This window comes from Lontra canadensis, unplaced genomic scaffold (assembly GCF_010015895.1).
Source record: "Lontra canadensis isolate GAN:19392208 unplaced genomic scaffold, GSC_riverotter_1.0 scaffold78, whole genome shotgun sequence".
NCBI classification, from domain to species: Eukaryota; Metazoa; Chordata; class Mammalia; order Carnivora; family Mustelidae; genus Lontra; species Lontra canadensis.
In genome coordinates, this window is record NW_022631072.1 from 2881397 (window position 1) to 2901247 (window position 19851).

At 36.2% G+C, this 19851-nt stretch overlaps 1 pseudogene; it reads right to left on the reverse strand.

The window, feature by feature from the left end:
- Positions 1 to 1225: 1225 nt before the first annotated feature.
- LOC116881894 lies at positions 1226 to 2404 on the reverse strand (annotated as a pseudogene).
- Positions 2405 to 19851: the final 17447 nt, after the last annotated feature.

A 19851-nucleotide genomic window follows, 5' to 3' on the forward strand; every position in this document is an offset into this window, starting at 1 on the left:
TTCTTTTTTGTGTAAGAATATTTAAGATCTAGTTATTTTAGCAGTTTTGAAATATATAATACAGTATTGTTAGCTTAGCTGCAGTGATCACCATATTGCAATATATAAATGTGTCAAGTCAACACATTGTTTACCTTAAACCTGTACAATGTTACATATCAGTATCTCAGTAAAAAAATTAACAAACATAAATAAATAGGTCATTCGTGAAATTCAAAAGAATGATCCCAGTGTTGTTAAGGGGACGTAAATGCAATGGGTTAAGTTGTGAGTTGGAATGAATAAAATGAAGGAGTTAATATAGACTGTACTTTAGAAATTAGGGGGGGGGAAGAAGACTGGGTCAAATTTTTACGTTACTGATTTAAAGAAAGATTTTTTTTGGGGGGGGAGGGGCAGAGAGAGAGAGAATCTTAAGCAGGCTTTGTGCCCAGAGCAGGGCCTTGCATGGAGGCCCCACAAGGAACTCCATCTCACAAATGCTGAGATCACGACCTGAGTCGAAATCAAGAGGTGATGCTTAACCAATTGAGCCATCCAGGTGCCCCTTCAAAGAAAGGACTTTTAAGAGATAGAATGTACAAAACAAAATAAGGCTAAATTGTAAATTTTGTAGTCTTTTCCCCCAGCCCCACCTTTCCAGAGTGAAGGGATTCTGGCTTGTCCTTTAATGTCCTAATTTCTTTTAGTTCCATAGAATCTCCATAATGAGGAAGTAGAGAAATTGTAAAAAGTTTTAAAAGGCTAAAATAATATATTAAATAATAATGTGAGCCACAATGACAACTGACAGACAGGTTTTTAAGAGTGTTTTTCAGAATTTAGAATTATATGTTAGTGACTGGAGACAGCTAGTTTTTGAGGCATTCAGAGTGAAATCAATGGGAAAAGATACCTTTTGAGAAGAACTTATATGTCTAATGAAGATGCTCCTTCTTTGCAATTTCAAAAAGAATATTCAATATAAATTTTAAAAATTAGCAATTGCTTTGAATACTAAATTAATTATTCTATAATACCACATCCTACTTAGAGTAGGGAATGAGGTGGCTCTGCTATATAATTTTTACATAAATGTGTATACTGTATTCAGGCATGTAGTTCTTTTTTTTTTAAAGACACATTTATTCAATGTCATGATCAGACTATTACATTGAACAATCAACAGCATGGGTACAAAAAAATCTACATTAAAACATTTTGTTGGAATGCTTTACATTTTCCACAGAACAGAAACTAAAATAACCTGTTATACAATTAGTCATAAATACAGTCCTTGAGTTTTTTGCCCGTACACATGAGTATTGTCTAAAACATGTCTTCTTTGTAGCAGCTAGGCCCTGCCACCACTGTGCTTGGCTGAGTTCACAAATATGTTGTAACCTATAGCTTTCCTGTCACTTCTCTGGCTCTCCTCTCCTGCTAAGCTCTGTTTTGTGGCAGTAATTAAAACCTTCTTCCACTGCCATAGCTACCACTGCTGCTGGAACCACCATAGCCACCTTGGTTTTGTGGTTTGGCAAAGTATTGGCCTCCACCACCATTGGGGGCCAGAGTTTCTGCCTCCAAAAGTTCCTCCTTTCATGGGTCCAAAATTTGAGGATTGATTGTTTTAATTGCCAAAATCATGATAACATCTGCCACCTCCAAAGTTGCTTCCATCATTACCAAATCCATTATAGCCACCCCCACTGCTACCATATCCACCACCACCTCGACTGCTGCTAAAGCCACCTCGACCACTGAAGTTCCCTCCGCCACCAAAGTTGTTATTCTCACCAAAACCACCTCCATGACAACCACCAAAATTTCCAGAACCACTTCAACCTCTTTGGCTGGAGGAAGCACTAACCATCTCTTGCTTAGATAGGGCTTTCCTTACTTCACAGTGTGGCCATTCACAGTATGGTATTTTTGAATGACAATCTTGTCTGCAGAATCATGGTCATCAAATATTCCAAAAGCAAAACCCATCTTTTTTGCCACTGCCTTGGTCAGTCATGATCTCAATCACATCGCTTTTCCCATACTGTTCAAAATAATCTCTTAGATGTTGTTCTTCAGGGTCTTCTTTAATGCCACCAACAAAGATCTTTTTCACAGGTAAGTGGGCATCAGGTCTTTGAGAATCTTATCTTGAGACAGCCCTCTTCAGTTCCATAACTCTTCCATCCACCTTGTATGGTCTTGCTTTCATGGCTGCATCCACCTCCTCCACAGTGGCATATGTGACAAACCCAAGTGGTTGGTGTTCAGATCTCTCATTACCACATGGTCTGTAAGAGTTCCCCATGGCTCAGAATGGCTCCTCAGGCTCTCATAGGTTGTTTCAAAGCTCAGATCTCTGATGAAAAGCTTCTGCAGCTTGAAGTTCAGGCTCTTTGGGAGACTCTGACTTAGACATGATGGTGGTGGGAGGGGAGATTTTAACAACGCTTACTCAGCGGTGTCTTGACTCAGGCATGCAGTTCTGTATGGCTTTAAGTATACACACATGATTTAGTAGGGGGAGTTAAACATGCAAGAAGAAAGTTAAACTAATGAGATAGGCAGGGAGCATAAAATCAGAAAAAAGAGGCTAAGCCTACAGAAAGGAGGGCAGCTCCATCCTTTGAGATGTGAGAGGGAAGCTAGAAAAAAGTTCTGAGCTAGAGAGAAAAGAAGCTGAAGATTTTCGTGTAGAGAAATGAATGAAATATGCTCTTAAAAAATGAGGGATTTGGAGGCTTTAGTAAGTGTGAAAGATTTGGAATAAGCATAATGAATAATGTTGACAAGGAATAAAAATCTGTCTAGAACCATGGCCAAGCAGCCATTGAGACCTGATGGGGGAAGGAAAAGATTCATTTCTAGAGAGTCTAAAGCAGATTGCCTTATGAATCTCTCTCACATCTATCATTATGCAGAAATAGAAGCAGGAGAATATTATAGTGTAAACTTTACAGTGAACTGTAAGCAAGACAATATTGATAGTAGTTGGCAACTGCTTGTTACTAAGTTTACTCTAAGTGCTTGGTTCTAAGTTTCTTTAACTTTACATACAAATTCCCACATTTTTTTCTCTCTGGAGTTCCGAAAATGGGTATAATGATAGGACAAATGCAGTTAAAAAAAAAAAAATCAAGCTTGTGAAATAAGAAGGGAGTAGGAGGAGCTGATCCCTGAACTTGGAATTTTAGGCTTACAGCTGGATCTCCAGATGCATGAAGAAGGAAGAAAAAAAGGTCAAAAAAATGATGCATAGGCAAACAGATCAAGGTACACACAGCTTTATTGTGGCATTGCATTGACATAGTCTAAACATAAGTCATACAAACTGGAAATTCCTGGAAACAGAATTTCTAAACCCTTAGTTTTCCAAAGGTATACAATTGACTAGAGGTATTGGATACTATCTGTCTGTTGAATTTTATAATGCTGGGAAGTTGAGATTTAATGGATTGCTACCCAAAGCAGCAGGAGCAAAAATCTCCTTGTGGGGTGACTGCATCTTTATACTCATCTTTTAAGTATCCTTCAGAGTCTAGCAGAATATATCAGGGACTCAATAACCTCAGTAAATAATGATTACATTGAATTGAACTCTGTCGTTTCCTTATGTTTTGTATGCTTTAAAGTTCAGAGTTTTACCATCTTACTTACATTTTTCTCTATCTTCACCTTATTTTTCAGTTTCAAATGCTCTTTAATCAGGTTATCATGTGTCTTCTACTAAACACATCTAGCTCAGACTTTAAAGAGCCTTCTAATCTTGCTCAGAAGCCCTTCATTCTGGTATCAGGTGATGAGCCATAGCTCTAATATTATATTCTTATAAAAAATTTACTTCAGATATTATAGCAAGTGCCAGTTTTTTGGGAGATAGTGGAAAAGGGGTAATACTGGTACTACTAATATTGGTAGTAACAATTTTGAGCCCATTCTATATGATGGCAATTTTTGGTGTTTTAACCATGCTTGAGGAAAGTCATTTTATAAATGCACCCGAGGAATTATTGATATGTACACAAACTCCTTAACAATTCAGGTTGTTTCTTTTACTTCCTGTCTTTACTATTTGCCAAATGATGGTAAAGGATAGACAACCATATTCTCATTTTTAAAAATAGATTTTTAATTTTAGAATGATTTTAGATTTACAGAAAAGCTGTGAAGATAATATAGAAAGTTCTCATATATCCCACATCATTTCTTTTCCTGTTAACATCCTATGTTAATATAGGACATATCTACTGAATCAATGCTGCATTACTTTGTACATTATTCAGATTTCTTTAACTTTTACCTAATATTCCTTTTCTGTTTTAGGATCCCATGCAAGATGCCATATTATATTTAGTCAGCATATCTCTTTAGACTGCTCTAAACTGTGACAGTTTCTCAGTCTTTATTTTTTATGACCTTGACAAGTGTTGAGGCAATACTTGTCAAGTATTTTGTAGCTTGTAGAATGTCTTTTGAGTTTTGTTGATTTTTTTCAGATTATACTGGGGTTATGGTTTTTTGGAAAGAATATCAAAGAGGTAAAGTGCCATTCTCACCACATCATATCAAGAGTACATGCTGTCAACATGATTTATCACTGTTCATGTGGGCTTTGATCACTTGGCTAAGGTAGTTTTTGTTAGGCTTCTCTTTTCTACTCTTCCCCCACTCCCACTCCCCAAACGCACAATGCATTTCAGAATAAAGTTACCATGTGTAGTTTTTCGGTTAAGGAGTTGAGGTTATACTCTACCTCCTGTGGGGGAGTAAAAACACCTGCCTGCCTTCCTTCCTTTAATCATTTACTTATATTAGTGTGAACTCATGAAATTTATTTTATACTTTGGTTTGTAATCCCATACTTCATTATGTAGTTCATTGCTCAAATGATTCCAGCTTTGGCCATTTGGTAATACTTTTAGTTGACTCCTGTGTCCATCACACCCAACATATTTTTCTTGCATGTTTTTCATATCCATTTTTTGAAGAGAGAGGGCACTTAATCTGGTCTTTCAATTCTTAAATCCCTATTCAGGGGACAATTTTAGATTTTCTGTTTTTCTGTGTCCGTAAACATAATGCACAAAGTAGCACTTAAGCTGAATATTTACCTTTGTTTGATGCCTACTATAAGCATTTGAATGCTGCATTATGTTATTTTTTCATTTAGACCTCACAGTGTGTGTATTTTATAAGCATATAAATACTTAATGCTTGAACCTGCAAGTCTTTGCCTGCTACATTAAAAAGGTATGAATCTAATAGAAAATGAACCTTAATTACATTACCTTACATAGCAAAGAAATTTGACATTGTCTAGTACTTGGTTAAACTCCTTTCATAATAGTCTTTATAATGCATCATTTGGAAAAGAATTTTAAACTCTGCATAATTTGAGTATAAACTATTTTATTATAATAGATCTGCCCTTTGATACCACAGGACCTTATTCCAGGCTATATAAATTGTGATCTGTTTATAATCTTTTGCCATCAGAAGTCAGGTTATTTTTGTATCCATTTTCAATATATCAGTTAAGTTCTAGTTTTTAGGTTTCTGATGTACTTTCAAATAAGTCTCAGAAGACAGTATGTGTTTTATTTGTTAATCTAAGCATAATTTAACAGTTGAGAAAGTATTCATTGTTAAAATAATCACAGTGTTGAAATACAAAATATTCTGAGTACACTTTCCTGATCACAGAGTTGTTTTTGGTTATAGTATTTTGACATTGAGGAGGTTTGTGTATATGAACATTTGAAGTAAACAGAACATAAGAACCCTTTTTTGTGAAGCATTTTCTGGAATAATGTCTATTAGATTAATTAATTCTTTACCAATATCCTCTGTAGTGCATTTAAAATCTTTGCAAGGTCAAATGGTGGTGGGATGTAGGGGCAAAACATCCCAACTCTTGTCATTCATTCAACAACTGTTTAATTCATTCTATGTAACAGACACAGTTATGTTTGCATGGGACACAGCAATGAACAAAACAAGAAGAGTGTCTATCCTATGATGTTTACATGTCCTTTGTACTGGTTCTGTCCAACAGAAAAATAATATAAAACACTAATATGAGACATATATGTGATTTTGTATTTTCTGGTAGCCATGGTAAGAAAAAGTGAAATTCATTTTAATAGAAATTTTATTTACTGCAATATATATTCAAAATACTATTTCAGCATATAATAAAATAGAGATTATTAAAGAGAAATTTCATTTTCATACTAAGTTTTTGAGATATGTGTATTTTATACCTGTAGCATGTCTCAATTTAGACTGGCCATTGTTAAAATGCTTGTTTGTCACATATGTATCGACCAGCTGTATTGCTCAACATATGTCTATAATGTAGGCATCACAGATACCTTTAGGGAAACAATTTATTCTTAGATGATTTGAAACTGGATGTCTTTCATTTAAAGCCATAGTAGAATAATAGAATTTGAAGCATGAATGTAAATTCTAACATAAAGTTTTATAAAATTTTTAGTCATTAAATATTTTTAAGATGAGAGTAGAAGAAAACCTCTATTAAAATCTTTTAAAATAATTGGACACCAGTAGTTCGTTTTCAGTTTATTAAGGAAATTGAGGGTAGCTGCATTTATTTAGTATTACAGAGACTGCAGAAATGATTTAGTTCTGAAGGTTCAAATGTGTGAGTTTTGCTGGTAATTGATTAGGTGGGTCTACAAACCCATGAACGGGTTATTTATCCTAATAGTCCTCCCTTCCCATTCAATTCACTGTATCACAGCATGTTATTTGTTATCCCTCCTCTGTTGCCTTCTGAATCACTCATACACCCTTGCCTTCTTGGACTGTGCCCTTTATTTCTTAGACAAGGCCAGTGGTTTAATGATTATTAAAAGTCTTTCAAATCTTTGAACGTTTTGCACAATAACTAATGTATTTCAATGCAACTTCTACTTTTTTATTGGGTAAAAGGATTTGTAGGAGGTTATGGATAGAGTGAAAAAAATCAGGGTAAGTGAGAGAGGTAGGGCAAGGACCCATAAAATGGAAACTTGGCCAAAGTGTTTTGATCATAATTCTTATTTTCAAACTTTAAGTTATTTTCATTGATATATATCATTTGTAGCAGGGATGCTTTTGGTTTGTTCCCAAACTCCCACATATTGTTAGAGATCACTAGTAAAATCAGATTCCCCTATAATGCTCAGTACATTTGATATGCCTTTATAAATCACTAGAAGAATGAATAGCATCAGCCTTTGTGGCTCAATAAATATTGACTTAGTAGAGAATATTTAGAATTCAATTTGTTTAAAAGTAATATGACAATATCACATGTAATGGGTGTAACAAAAAAATGTTTTGCCAACAACATGCCCAACACTTGCCCCACCCAGATCTGCTACCCACTGGTGCAAAATTTCTTCTCTTCACCTTGCTTAATTAACTACCTGATCATAATGCCGTGTGGGGGTGGGAAGGAGGGAGGAGAAGGAAGTTGGTAGTTGAGATCCTTGAGTGTCCCTATCCCTGATTCTTAGGGAATATAGTCCAACCTGCTGTGTGTGTGTGTGTGTGTTTCCTGCTCCTGTACCATTAGGAAAGTGGCCCCAAATTTTCTTTCTTCTTCTGATTACACTGAAATAAAATTGTTGTATTTTATCTCTAGGCCATGAATTTAATGTCTTAAATTCATTTCTGAAATAAATTCCCTTTCTGCTCTAAGCAAGTCAAGTTTTCCTAAATATCATGACAGAGTATGATGATTTTTATTTTGGTCTGTCTCTACCTTAGTATATAACTGAATTTTTCTTGCTTACTCCCAATTTTACTTCTTGATTGATCATAAGTGTTTGATTTATTAAGTAGGTACTTGAAACTTAAATTTGGTTGGAAGTAGGGCATAAGAAGACTGAAAAAAATCAAGTAGTATATATATACTAGTAAGAGATGTAAAAAAAAAAAAGCACAAAGAAAGAATATGTCATTTTCATACCATTCTCATGTGTAGCTTTGAATTTTATGGAAATCAATATCAGAATATAGCTTCCTCTCTAGCTTTGTAAATAGATTCCTATTCAATATCAGAACATAGCTTCCTATCTAGCTTTGTAAATAGATTCCTATATTCTAAACCTGGTCATTAGGGAAGCAGTGAAGGGAGTTTGTAATGCCCACCAGCCACATTTGGCATTCATAATGTTAATAAGTAAATACAGATTTGGTGGGCTAAATGATACTTTATCAGATCAGATGAGTAAAACATATTTGCAGTCCTACATGGATGTTTCAAAACAAAGAGTAGCTGAAATAACATGTTTAATAAGATATATTTTATACAACTTGCACCTTGGTTTTTGATCACTAAAATATAAGAAAATTAATTATATATAAGATTACTTTTTCTCCCTCAATATTCTGAGCTACATCGTATCTAAAGTTACATTTTCATTCATAACCACCGTAAACCACCCACCCATCTGTCTGTATATATATTCATGAATTTTTTTCTGAGTTTACAGTTGCTGTAATATCAGACTCATGACTAAAGATGTTATAAAATCTATCTAGAATTCTCAACTGGTGTAATTCTTTGTAATAAAATCTGCTTATCCATTAAATTCTTCAACGAGAGTACGGAGATCTTACTGTTGTGCTGGAAAGAAATTTAGAAGAAAATAAGTGGTGGACCACTAGTCTATTTTTGAAGTGCCTCCTTGGTTCACTAGGAATTGGGCTCTAGACTCCCTTTTTATTCTTGATCCCATTTTTTTCTTATTTGTTATATGAAATTGTTTTCTGTATTAGGAAATAAGAATTACTTACTTCCTCAAGCCCTAACACCTCTTCTTCCTCTATGTAAGTAGTTTCCAAGGACTTGATCTTAGAAGCTATTAAAAAAAAAAAAATGTTCCTCCATCCCGATGTTATAAAACATCTCTAGTATCATACTCAATATCAGTATGGTAATCACCTGTGTTAAGCCTTTTCTCCAATTAAGAAAATATAGTATTAAAATTTTCAAAGATGTCACTAAGTAAAAGAATCATTGACTGAATGTCAATGAATTTATCCCTAGCTTAAGACATGAAAAGTTAAAGCTTCCTGTGAATCCTTTCTTGATACCATTCCTCTCTATCCGTTCCCAAAGGCAACCATTATGTTGATATTTATGTTATCATTTATGTATTTTTATGTACTTATTACCAATCCATGTAGTCCTACACTATAAATGTGTATATGTATACTTTTAATTTTAAATATTACATGCATCATTTTACAACTTGCATTTTTTGTTCAAAAGTAATTATGACATTCATCCCTAATGACATGAATAGCTCTAGTTAATTTGTTCTGGCTGCTCTAGTCTTTCACTGTATGAGAATACAGCAAATTATTTATCCATTTGTCTACTGATAGACATTTATATTGTTACCAATTTTGGTTTTGCTCTAACAATTTTTTAATTAAATTCTTTAATTTTTTTTATAAACATATAATGTATTTTTAGCCCCAGGGGTACAGGTCTGTGAATCGCCAGGTTTACACACTTCACAGCACTCATCATGGCACATACCCTCCCCAATGTTCATAACCCCACCCTCCTCTCCCTCCCCCTCTCCCCCCAGCAACCCTCAGTTTGTTTTGTGAGATTGTCTCTTATGGTTTGTCTCCCTCCTGATATCATTTTTCATTTATTCTTTTCCTACCCCCCCAAACCCTCCACATTGCATCTCCACTTCCTCATATCAGGGAGATCATATAATAGTTGTCTTTCTCTGATTGACTTATTTCGCTAAGCATAATACCCTCTAGTTCCATCCACGTCATCGCAAATGGCAAGATTTCATTTATTTGATGGCTGCATAGTATTCCATTGTATATATATATACCACCTCTTCTTTACCCATTCATCTGTTGATGGACATCTAGGTTCTTTCCATAGTTTGGCTATTGTGGACATTGCTGCTATAAACACTTGGATGCACGTGCCCCTTCGGATCACTACGTTTGTATCTTTAGGGTAAATACCCAGTAGTGCAATTGCTGGGTCATAGGGTAGCTCTATTTTTAACATTTTGAGGAACCTCCATGCTGTTTTCCAGAGTGGTTCCACCAGCTTGCATCCCCACCAACAGTGTAGGAGGGTTCCCCTTTCTCCCCATCCTCACCAGCATCTGTCATTTCCTGATGTGTTAATTTTAGCCATTCTGACTGGTGTGAGGTGGTATCTCATTGTGGTTTTGATTTGTATTTCCCTGATGCCGAGTGATGTGGAGCAATTTTTCAGTATCTGTTGGATATCTGGATGTCTTCTTTGCAGAAATGTCTGTTCATGTCCTCTGCCCATTTCTTTTTTTTTTTTTTTTTTCCTCTGCCCATTTCTTGATTGGATTATTTGTTCCTTGGGTGTTGAGTTTGCTAAGCTCTTTATAGATTTTGGATACTAGCCCTTTATCTGATATGTTGTTTGCAAATATCTTCTCCCATTCTGTCAGTTGTCTTTTGGTTTTGATGACTGTTTCCTTTGCTGTGCAAAAGCTTTTGATCTTGATGAAATCCCAATAGTTCATTTTTGCCCTTGCTTCCCTTGCCTTGGGCGATGTTCCTAGGAAGAAGTTGCTGTGGCTGAAGTCGAAGAGGTTGCTGCCTGTGTTCTTCTCAAGGATTTTGATGGATTCCTGTCTCACATTGAGGTCCTTCATCCATTTTGAGTCTATTTTTGTGTGTGGTGTAAAGAAATGGTCCAATTTCATTTTTCTGCATGTGGCTGTCCAATTTTCCCAACACCATTTGTTGAAGAGGTTGTCTTTTTTCCATTGGACATTCTTTCCTGCATTGTCAAAGATTAGTTGACCATTGAGTTGAGGGTCTATTTCTGGGCTCTCTATTCTGTTCCGTTGATCTATGTGTCTGTTTTTGTGCCAGTACCATACTGTCTTGATGATGACAGCTTTATAATAGAGCTTGAAGTCCGGAATTGTGATGCCACCAACTTTGGCTTTCTTTTTCAATATTCCTTTGGTTATTCGAGGTCTTTTCTGGTTCCATATAAATTTTAAGATTATTTGTTCCATTTCTTTGAAAAAAATGGATGGGATTTTGATAGGGATTGCATTAAATGTGTAGATTGCTTTAGGTAGCATAGACATTTTCACAATATTTGTTCTTCCAATCCAGGAGCATGGAACATTTTTCCATTTCTTTGTGTCTTCCTCAATTTCTTTCATGAGTACTTTATAGTTTTCTGAGTATAGATTCTTTACCTCTTTGGTTAGGTCTGTTCCTAGGTATCTTATGGTTTTGGGTGCAATTGTAAATGGGATTGACTCCTTAATTTCTCTTTCTTCTGTCTTGTTGTTGGTGTAGAAAAATGCAACTGATTTCTGTGCATTGATTTTATATCCTGATACTTTACTGAATTCCTGTATAAGTTCTAGCAGTTTTGGAGTGGAGTCTTTTGGGTTTTCCACATATAGTATCACATCATCTGCAAAGAGTGATAGTTTGACTTGTTCTTTGCCAATTTGGATGCCTTTAATTTCTTTTTGTTGTCTGATTGCTGAGGCTAGGACTTCTAGTACTATATTGAATAGCAGTGGTGATAATGGACATCCCTGCTGTGTTCCTGACCTTAGGGGAAAAGCTTTCAGTTTTTCTCCATTGACAATGATATTTGCAGTGGGTTTTTCACAAATGGCTTTGATAATATTGAGGTGTGTGCCCTCTATCCCTATACTTTGAAGAGTGGATCAGGAAGGGATGCTGTACTTTGTCAAATGCTTTTTCAGCATCTATTGAGAGTATCATATGGTTCTTGTTCTTTCTTTTATTAATGTGTTGTATCACATTGATTGATTTGCGGATGTTGAACAAAGCTTGCAGCCCTGGAATAAATACCACTTGGTCGTGGTGAATAATCCTTTTAATGTACTGTTGAATCCTATTGGCTAGTATTTTGGTGAGAATTTTTGCATCTGTGTTCATCAAGGATATTGGTCTGTAATTCTCTTTTTTGATGGGATCCTTGTCTGGTTTTGGGATCAAGGTGATGCTCGCCTCATAAAATGAGTTTGGAAGTTTTCCATCCATTTCTATTTTTTGGAACAGTTTCCGGAGAATAGGAATTAATTCTTCTTTAAATGTTTGGTAGAATTCCCCTGGGAAGCCGTCTGGCCCTGGGCTCTTGTTTGTTTGAAGGTTTTTGATGACTTTTCAACTCCTACTGGTTATGGGTCTGCTCAGGTTTTCTATTTCTTCCTGGTTCAGTTTTGGTAGTTTATATGTTTCTAGGAATGCATCCATTTCTTCCAGATTGTGAAATTTGTTTGCGCAGAGTTGCTCATAGTATGTTCTTATAATTGTTTGTATTTCTTTGGTGTTGGTTGTGATCTCTCCTCTTTCATTCATGATTTTATTTATTTGGGTCCTTTCTCTTTTTTGATAAATCTGGCCAGGGGTTTATCAATCTTATTAATTCTTTCAAAGAACCAGCTCCTAGTTTCGTTGATTTGTTCGTTTTTTGTTTGTTTGTTTTGTTTCTGTTTCATTGACTTCTGCTCTGATCTTTGTGATATCTCTTCTCTTGCTGGGTTTAGGCTTTCTTTGTTGTTCTTTCTCCAGCTCCTTTAGGTGTAGGGTTAGGTTGTGTACTTGAGACCTTTCTTGTTTCTTGAGAAAGGCTTGTATTGTTATAAATTTTCCTCTTAGGACTGCCTTTGCTGTGTCCCACAGATTTTGAACCATTGTGTTTTCATTATCATTTGTTTCCATGAATTTTTTCAATTCTTCTTTAATTTCCTGGTTTACTCATTCATTCTTTAGAAGGATGCTGTTTAGTTTCCATGTATTTGTGTTCTTTCCAAATTTCCTCTTGTGATTGAGTTTTAGCTTCAGAGCATTGTGGTCTGAAAATATGCAGGGAATGATCCCAATCTTTTGATACCGGTTGAGACCTGATTTAGGACCCAGGATGTGATCTATTCTGGAGAATGTTCCATGTGCACTAGAGAAGAATGTGTATTCTGTTGCTTTGGGATGGAATGTTCTCAATATATATGTGATGTCCATCTGGTCCAGTGTGTTATTTAAGGCCTTTATTTCCTTGTTGATCTTTTCCTTAGATGATCTGTCCATTTCAGTGAGGGGAGTGTTAAAGTCCCCTACTATTATTGCATTATTTTCGATGTGTTTCTTTGATTTTGTTATTAATTGATTTATGTAGTTGGCTGCTCCCATGTTAGGGGCATAGATATTTAAAATTGTTAAATCTTCTTGTTGGACAGACACTTTGAGTATGATATAGCGTCCTTCCTCATTTCTTATTATAGTCTTTGGCTTAAAATCTAATTGATCTGATATAAGGATTGCTACCACAGCTTTCTTCTGATGTCCCTTAGCATGGTAAATTGTTTTCCACCCCCTCACTTTAAATCTGAAGGTGTCTTCGAGTCTAAAATGAGTTTCTTGTAAGCAACATATTGATGGGCTTTGTTTTTTTTTAATCCATTCTGATACCCTGTGTCTTTTGATTGGGGGCATTTAGCCCATTTACATTCAGGGTAACTATTGAGATATGTGAATTTAGTGCCATTGTATTGCCTGTAAGGTGACTGTTACTATACATTGTCTCTGTTTCTTTTTGATCTACTACTTTTAGGGTCTCTCTTTGCTTAGAGGACCCCTTTCAATATTTCCTGTAGAGCTGGTTTGGTGTTTACAAACTCTTTTAATTTTTGTTTGTCCTGGAAGGTTTTTATCTCTCCTTCTATTTTCAACGATAGCCTAGCTGGATATAGTATTCTTTGCTCTGAATATATCATGCTAGTTCTTTCTGGCCTGCCAGGTCTCTGTGGATAAGTCTGTTGCCAATCTAATATTTTTACCATTGTATGTTAGAAACTTCTTGTCCCGGACTGCTTTCAGGATTTTCTCTTTGTCGCTAAGACTTGTAAATTTTACTATCAGATGACAGGGTGTGGACCTATTGTTACTGATTTTGAGGGCGGTTCTCTGCACCTCCTGGACTTTGATGCTTGTTCCCTTTGCCAGATTAGGGTAATTCTCTACAATAATTTTCTCCAATATACCCTCTGCTCCCCTCTCTCTCTCTTTCTTCATTTTCTGGAATCCCAATTATTCTAATGTTGTCTCATCTTATGGTATCACTTATCTCTCCAATTATCCCCTTGTGGTCCGGTAGTTGTTTGTCTCTGTTTTGCTCAGCTTCTATATTCTCCATCATGTGGTCTTCTGTATCACTAATTCTCTCTTCTGCCTCATTTATCCTAGCAGTAAGAGCCTCCATTTTTTATTGCACCTCATTAATAGCTTTTTTAATTTCAACTTGGTTAGACTTTAATTCTTTTATTTCTCCATAAAGGGCTTTTATCTCTCTGGAGAGGGTTTCTCTAATATCTTCCATGCCTTTTTTGAGCCCGGCTAGAACCTTGAGAATCGTCATTCTGAACTTTAGATCTGACATATTACCGATGTCTGTATTGATTAGGTCCCTACCCTTTGGTACTGCCTCTTATTCCTTTTTTTTTTTTTTTGTGGTAAGTTTTTCTGCCTTGTCATTTTGTCCAGATAAGAGTATTTGAAGGAGCAAATAAAATACTAAAAGGGTGGCAAAAACCCCAGGAAAATGTGCTTTAACCAAATCAGAAGAGACCCAAAATCGTGGGGGAGATAGGGGGTAAAAAGAAGTTCAGAAAAAAAGAAAAAAATTAAAAAAAGAAAACAAAGAAAAAATATAAAAAAGAAAACATATATATGTATATATATTTGACTGGTGACTAGGACAGCATCACCCACTTAATTTTGGGAGAATTTTGGTCTCTTTGAAGAAACTACCTCCCAGAATTTTAAAGAATAAAAAACATATATAAGGGTAAACACAATGAAAAGATGGAATATGCCTATAAAGATGAAGAAAAACAATTTTTTTTTCATTTTCTAAAAAAGGAGTTGATAAAGTAAGTTGGTTGGGGGAATAAAGAAAAAGGAAGTGGAGAGAATTTGCTCGGGCTGGAGACTAGAACAAGCCCGGAGCTAGATTTAAGGTATATTTTGATCTATCAGAAGAAGTTGTAACCCAAATTTTTTAGAAGAAAAAACCCTATGTGTATACAAAAAATAAAGTTAGATACAATAAAGGATAAAATAGGACTATAATAATGAAAGTTCAAAACAGATTAATATTTTTTTAATGAAAGGTATTGTTAATATAAACTAGTTAAAAAACGTTAAAAGAGGAAAGGGTAAAAGTTAAAAAATTAGCAAAAGAAAAAAAAATAAAATGAAAAAAAATTAATTAACTGCAAGACCAAAGAATCATGGGGAGAAAGCCATGAATTCCATGCTTTGCTTTCTCCTCCTCTGGGATTCCACTGTTCTCCTTGGTAAGTGATCTTGGTCTTGGCTGGATTTCTTGTTGATCTTCGCGGGGAGGGGCCTGTTGTAGTGATTCTCAAGTGTCTTTTCCCAAGGCGGAATTGCACTGCCCTTACTAGGAGCCAGGCTAAGTAATCCGCTCAGGTTAGTTTTCGGGAGCTTTTGTTCTCTGAATGCTTTCCATAGAGTTCTAGAGGACGGGAATGCAAATGGCGGCCTCCCAGTCTCCAGCCCAGAGGAGCCAAGAGCTTGGGGCCCCACTCCTCAGCGTACCCTCAGAGAAAAGTGCTTAATCACTCCCGTCTCCCTGGCCTCTGGCCGTGCTCCGAGCTCACACAGCCTGTGACCTGTTCAAGGTAACCCCGAGTTGAGAGCTCACTCCTCAGCTCTGTCTCTGTAGCCAGTTTCCCTGCTCTAATACCTGTGAGTTCTACGACACTCAGACACCCCCAATCCTTCTGTGACCCTGTGGGACCTGGGGCCATGCTAACCCCGCATGGGCTTCACCCCGGCTTAGCCTCTGGAACGATGTCCCTCAGTGGAACCGACTTTTAAAAGTCCTGATTTTGTGCTCCGTTGCTCCGCTGCTTGCCGGGAGCTGGCCCCTCTCCCTACAGTCTATCTTCCCGCCGCTTTGGCATCACTACTCCACCGGTCCTACCTTTCAGAAAGTGGTCGATTTTCTGTTTCCAGAATTGTTGCTCTTCTTCTCTTCAATCTCCTGTTGGATTTGTAGGTGTTTGCAATGGTTTGATAAGCTATCTAGCTGATCTCCTGCTACCTGATGTCGTCTCAGCCTGCTACTTCTCCACCATCTTGACTCCTCCCCCTCTAACAATGTTTTTATGTACTTTCTTGTACATATCTTTTAAAAAATATGTAAAATTTTCTCTGAGATTTAAGCCAACAATAGGGTATATACATCTTCATTTTTACTATATATTGTTAGTCAGTCTTCAAATTGGCCGTCAATATATATATATCTGCCCAAAGGATGAAAGAGCTTCCCTGATGCACATCACTGACAATACTTTTGACCAAAGAAACAGGCCCATGTGTGTAGTTTCTGTTGATATCAGACAGGCTTGTCTTGTTCTTAGTCACTCACTCCTCTGGAAACCAGATGAATGACTTTTTATTTCTCTCCCTCCACCCTGAAGGATTTATAGCACTTCCTCTACATAGGGACAAACACATCTGGTAACAGCTGAACACTCTCTACAGATTTACTTTATGAAAGGAAACAGAAGTCTCCAGCAGTGTTCTCAAGTCTTGTTTCCGAAGGCAAAGTGTTAGTACCTGGGCACCTATTCCTCTTCTCTAAATGATGAATGACTTGACATCTAAGGATAAATAGTAGTATTCTATTTCCTAAATGAGTATCAGCCTTCTGATACTGAATTATAAGAGCCAACAAACAGTAAATAATACCTCATCTTCCTAAGAGGTAGATATGTATACATTATAGAGATAAGTACACATATGTGTAAAATTAGTGCCTCTCAGTACAACTCTGCCCTTTATTACCCTGTTTGTATCTATTTAAGCTAGACCTTGTAAACATTTCTCCTTCATTTAGTTCTGTTAACTTTTCTCAGTATAGGGCATTGAGGTACACTGAAGGACAAACAGGCTTCTCTCCCTTGTCCTGGTGTATTTTTGTTTCTTTTTGCTATTACAGCGTTTGGCTGGCATGTGGGACACATAGTGGCAGACATTTAGTGGTATTAACTCCCGAAGTGTTTCAGTATTTGCCCCATGAATGACTCCCTGGGAAGTTCCATGGGCACCCTAGCTAATATCTCAGCTGAGGGTCTTTTTGTAGGTGGATTCCTGATAAGTACTGCTGGTGTCATAGACAGTACACTAGTCAAGTTCAACAGCACTTCTCCAGGCAGCTACCAGGCAAGGTTTTTCAGCACTATAGTGGGTACTTTCCTGTGTGTGAATTTAGCCTGTGGCACTTCTGGGAACTACATTATAGACTGGTAGGCTACAACCATACCATCTACCATGAGGTCTGAATCTTACCCTTGGAGAGGAGAGTCCTTCTCCCAGTTTGCTCCCTTTTTGGCACTGTGCCTCACCCCTGTATCTAAAGCTCTTGCATTTTTTGGATTTTTCTTTATTCCCTTGGCACTGTTACAAGTTAATAATCCTTTATATTAAGCATTCATTGTTCAAATTACTCTGTGGTTTCTGTCTCCTGATTTGACCCTGAACACTATGATATTTAAGCAAATTTCCACTCCATAACATCTCCCACAGTTTAATTATCTTAAATAGAAAATACAATTAATAGTAAGTGCTCTACAAATATATAAGATGTTTTAAATTTATTTTTTATTATTGAATGACTCTATCAATAACCCTAAAGACCAAGGGAGATCAAATTCAATTAGCACTTTTTAAAAGTTTCCTACTTTCTTGCCATGGTATTAAGCACTTCTATTTATATTATCTAACACATTAGACAATGTAAGTACATAGATAATATGCTTCTGTGACTACTGATGTATAGGGTGTTTCTGCAACTTGCTTAAAGTTTTGCATGCAGCAATGAAGTAGCTAGAAATCAAACTGAGTTTTTCTGGATACTCATCTCATACTCCTGCCCATACTGTGTTTAAATAGTTTCCCCACACTTCTTGCCACATTTCCATTTGATGAGACTGGATACCAGAATGGGACAATAACCAATTTTACTAATAATTTTAAAATCTCATTTTCTTTCTGATTCATGCTTTCTTTATGCCAGTCTCCTTTTCCTATTCATACTTTTTATTTCTCAGAATAATAGACACGAAGTTCACATCCCTTCTTAAACATATATGATCTAGAGTAAGTGCTATTTTAAAGCAATACATTGAATGACTGATTTTGATTCCTTGATTGCATCATTGCGATATTGTTATATTGTCACCTTCTGTCTGCACTTCTCCTAGCTATTGCCTCTGCCCTGGTTACTACTATTAGTTCCTTTCCATTAGTTCATAAACATAAAATTTGTGATGAGAATTCATTATATTTGACCCCAGAGAATCGATGGACGTTCATGTTGGCTGTGTGCATTTGCATAATTTTTTCTGCTTTGTGGTTTAAACGATGCTAACTGTGCTGTTGGACCTGCATGTGAGGTGTTTTAATAAGGTGTGGCAATGAACGACATGGAGACCAAGACAGGCAGGTTGGCAGACATTCATTTGTGCAGATGTTACACATGGATGTGTAGGGAGTGGTGCCCTCAGGTGAAATGGAGTTGAGAATTCTTGGTGATTGAGGAAGAGAAATGTTAAGAGTTGCTGGCAGATTTGTTTGAGGAAAAAATATTTGTATCAAGAATAAGGATTTAGTGTTTGGTTTAGGGTTGGGTTTTGGCCTAATTTATTGTAATCCAATGTTTTGTATTTAATGATCTAGGAAGGTTGTGGTATTTTTAGTAAGAGGCAGCAGAGTGTAAGGGTTCAAAGAACTTATTCTAGAGCCCATGCTACCAGGATTCAAATTTTCACTATTTTCCAGCTAAGTTGCCTAGACTTGCTGTCATGTTCCTCATCAACAAATTGGGCATAGTGATATTTCATACATTATAGGGTTATGATTCTTGAGGATTACTCGAAACTGCAAAGCAAGGAAACTATAACAGTGCACATAATGAAAAATAAACTACATCATTTGTATCATCATTATTAGTGATACAGAATGCATTAGAAATCAGTATTTCTACATATCTTCTGATAAACAATTTCAGTTAATCTAGGTAGGGTACATGAGAAAAACCCTTTTATTAAGCTGATATGTACTCAGCCATTAAAAAAAAAGGATGAAATTTTGCCATTTGCCTGATGTGGTTGGAGCTAGAGTATATTATGCTAAGCAAAATAAGTCATAGAAAGACAAATACCATATAATTTCACTCATATATGAAATTTAAGAAACAAAACGATGAACATAAGGGAAGGGGGGGAAAAATAACAAGAGGGAAGCAAACGTAAGAGACTCTTAACTATAGAGAACAAACTGAGGATTGGCGGAGGGGAGGCCAGCAGGAGGTGGGGCTAAATGAGTCATGGATGTTAAGGAGGGCACTTGTGATGAACACTGAGTGTTGTATATGAGCGATGAATCACTAAATTCTACCCCTGAAACCAATATTATGCTGTATGTTACTTACTAGAACTTAAATAAAAACTTGAAATATTAAAAAAAAACTGATAGAATAAAACAATTTGACCTCTGAATGAAAAGAAATTAGAAATATTCTATCAAAAGGTAAAAGACTTTATTTTCTGCATTAGTACATATTCAATATCAGAAATCACATTGCAGAGGGAACATGAGGGAGGGAAATAAGGGCAGAACAATAATCTGGCTTAGGTTATAGAATCAGTACATGCCAGACAATTTCTACATTTAGCTATAGAATTCTAGTCTGCTTTTCTATTTTGGGCTCTCTTCCCCCTGGATTTTTATAACAGATTCAAA